Consider the following 3,956-nt stretch of genomic DNA (forward strand, 5'->3'; position numbering starts at 1 on the left):
TTCTGAATTTTTATGGAAGCTTCATTATGTTAGCATGACTGATTAAATCACTGGCCATTGGTGACGAACTTAATCTTCAGCCCATCTCCCCTCTCCGGAGGTTGAGAGGTGAGGCTTAAAGTCCCAACCCTCTTATCCTGCCTTGGCCTTTCCTATGACCAGCCTCCATCCTGAAGCTACCTAGGGGATGCTGGCCAGCATACAAAAAGGCATCACTCTGGAGAGTCCAAAGATTTTATAAGTTGTATGCCAAGAAATGAGACAAGACCAAATATATATTTCACAATATCACAGTACTGAATACCATAGGCAACTGTAACACAATGGTGAGTATTTGTGTATCTAAACATAGACAAGGTACAGTAAAAATATAGGACCACTATCCTTCATGTGGTCTGGTCTGTCACTGACTGAAACGTCACTGTGTGGCACATGACTATATATCTTTAAAAGAAAAAATGAAAAATAGATGCTAATATAAAACTTGCCAAAAAGAAGAGGTCTCTCTCTTCACTACTGAGGCTCAGGGTCACCCCCCCACCCCACCCCCTGGATGCTCTACTGCTTCCCATCAAACATACTCAGTTATCTGTACCTGCCCCTCAGTCTGCCTCCAGGACCTGGGACCTCTACCCAGCCACCCACCCATTCCTTTCCCCCTCCCTGGGCTGGCTCGTCTTTCTCACCAAGGCCCCAGAGATGGCCACAGCCAAGGTGTATCCCCCATGATCACCTCTCACTTAGGATTCTCTTGCCTGGAAACTCTGCCCTATGATAATTCTCCCTTTTCTGACCTCTCCCTTTCATCCCACACACCCTGCTCAATCCAACCCTTCTTTCCCAAGGGTTCACATTCCCAGTTTCACCTACAGCTCAGTGCTTATTCTAGCTAGTAGCCCTCCAACTTGTCTAATTTTCTTATTGGTATAGGTACCATTTCCATGTTCAAAACCTCACTGTCTTAAAGATATTTTTCCTTTCTGACCCGTGTGCCCTATGAACCCACTAGTTCTGATTCCTTCACCTCTCCTCCATCTCAGACAGCCACCCTCTACTCCTCCAGGGCCACCACTCTGGGTCAGACCACAGCAATGATGCCCCAACCAGTTTCCCTACCTCTTGCCTCATCCTCCCCAGGCTACTCTCCTTCAAGCCTTACCTACTGAGCCCCATTAGTAGTCCTTTGTCCAAAAGGAATACCTGTTATCCTCTGAACACCTTTAGTCACCCATCTAGGCCATTCTGTCTCTCATAGTCCCATATTGGTCAAGGTCTAGCTCTATTACTTCTCTCTCTATCATTGTGCAAAGAACATGACAAATATGCCCCACCACTCAAACCTGCCTTTTTTTTTTAGATGGAGTCTCACTCTGTCGTCCAGGCTAGAGTGTAGTAGTGTGATCTCGGCTCACTGCAACCTCTGCCTCTCAGGTTCAAGGGATTCTCCTGCCTCAGCCTCCCCAGTAGCTGAGATTACAGGCATGTGCCACCACGCCCAGCTAATTTTTAGCAGAGTGGTTTCACCATGTTGGTCAGGCTGGTCTCACATTCCTGATCTCAGATGATCCATCCGCTTTTGGCCTCCCAAAGGACTGAGATTACAGGTGTGAGCCACCACGCCCAGCCCAAACCTGCCTATTTACCCACCACAAGGAGATTCCGGCTTCTTAAGGGGTGAGGCTTTATCTCACAAACATCTCAAAAGCCCCCATGGCTGGCTGCACCACTTGCTAATGACAGACTCTGGACACTTGTCTCATATATCCACGCCTCAGCTTCCTCATCACCACCATGACCACCACAGAGTCAAGAGGGCCTCCTTCTCTGAGGGTGACCTCCACAACCGACTACCCCAACAGATATCAAGCCCCTAGGTGGATCCTCACCTTCTATGAGCACAGTAGCGCCTCTGCTCTCTTGGGAAGGGATAAATGGCAGCTACTCCCTAAACACCTACTGCAAGAACAAGTACGGTAAAATAGAAAGACATCTTCCATGGGCAGGCAAAGCACATTTACCAAGTACAATTTAAGAAACGTAGCTAGGGGCTAAGGGGGATGTGCCGAAAAATGAATCTATCCTCTGCTGCGAAGGAGCACAGCACAGTGCAACATTTAAAACCACATCTATACGGTTTTAAATCACCAAAACGTCTACCCTCAGGAGAACAGATGTCATGGCACAGTGATTTGACAGAACGTTAGGCAACAGTCAAAATATGTAAAGTGGCCAGGCGTGGTGGCTCACGCCTGTAATCTCAGCACTTTGGGAGGCTGAGGCGGGCGGATCACAAGGTCAGGAGTTCAAGACCAGCCTGGTTAACATAGTGAAACCCCATCTCTACTAAAAATACAAAAATTAGCGGAGTGTGGTGGCACGCACCTGTTATCCCAGCTACTCGAAAGGCTGAGGAAAGGGGAAGCTGAGGCAGGAGAATCGACTGAACCCAGGAGGCAGAGGTTGCAGTGAGCCAAGATTGCGACATTGCACTCTAGCCTGGGTGACAGCGAGACTTTGTCTCAAAAAAAAAAAAAAAAAAAAAAAGTGCAAAGTAGGCTGGGCATGGTGGCTCATGCCTGTAATCCCAGTGCCTTGGGAGGTCCAGGTAGGTGGAGTTCAAGACCACCCTGGGCAATATAGCACGACCTTTTCTCTACAAAAAATTTAAAAACTAACAAGCCATAGTGGCGTACACCTGTAGTCCTGGCTATCTGGGGTGAGACAGCTTGAGGTTCACTGCAGCCTCAAGCTCCCAGGTTCAAGTGGTCCTCCCATCTCAGCTTCCTCAGTAGCTGGAACAACAGGAGCTCACCACTGCGCACGGCTAATTTTTCAAATTTTCTTTGTAGAGAAGGGGTTTCACTACATGGTGTAGGCTGGAGCGCAGTGGTAGGGTCTTGGCTCACTGCAGCCTTCATCTCCTGGGTTCAAGCGATTCTCCTACCTCAGCCTCCCGAGTAGCTGGGATTACAGGTGCGCGCCACCACACCCAGCTAGTTTGAGACGGCGTTTCACCATGTTGGCCAGGCTGGACTCTTTAACTCCTGACCTCAAGTTTTCCACCCACCCTGGCCTCCCAAAGTGCTGGGATTACAGGCATGAGCCACCGCGCCCGCCCCCGGGCCCCATTTTCATTTGACACATGGCTACTCTAGCCTGAAGCTCTTCGCCAGTCTCATATCCCCAATTCTAGTCATCACAAGCCAAGTTCCCTCTGTTTTGTGATGTTCGAAGTTTTAGTGGGGAGCAGAAAGGAAGCTTAATGTGCCACATAGGTACAAACTGAAGGATATAAGATGAATTTTTATGAAGTGATGGATGGCACAGTCAAAATCATTTTAGAGGAACTTTCAATTCGCTACCATTTTGCTGAGTAGATATCCTCAGTCCTCTGTAGGGCCCCCGAACGAGCAGTATCCCCTCAAAGAAACTCAATCCTTGGCAGCATGAAGCAAGGTCGGCCACAAAGGCAAAGGGGGCGGCTCGGGTAGAGAGGGAGTGGGTCCTGATTCCCAGCGGGGGAGCCTTCCAAAGGGTGCGCCCTGGAAGAACCTCCCAGGGAGCCGACTTGGAGGCACTCGGCGCACCCAAGCCCGACCCCGCGGAGGGCCGGAGCGAGGGCGCCCAGGGAGGAGCCCAGGCGGAAGGTGGCGGTGCCCCGCTACCCGCCCCAGATCCACTCGGCTCTGCCCGCAGCGGATCTAAAATGGTCACAACTGGCAGCCGACGCTTCGCGCTCTGGTGATTTTGCACTGACAGCGCGATCTCCGGCTCCTCTCAGGAAACCTGGCGAGCTGGCGGGGCTGGGCTCCTACGGCTGCAGTCCCCGGGCCCGACTGAGGGAACTGAAGCTCGTCAGGCCGGCCCCAAGTCGCCCGCCTGTTGCAAGGCCGCCTGCTCCAGCGCAGAGGGTCGCGGCCAGGAAGGCCGCCCTCGGACCCGCCGCAAGCAACAGG

The sequence above is a fragment of the Colobus angolensis genome, unplaced genomic scaffold, assembly GCF_000951035.1.
Source record: "Colobus angolensis palliatus isolate OR3802 unplaced genomic scaffold, Cang.pa_1.0 Scaffold484, whole genome shotgun sequence".
NCBI lineage: Eukaryota > Metazoa > Chordata > Mammalia > Primates > Cercopithecidae > Colobus > Colobus angolensis.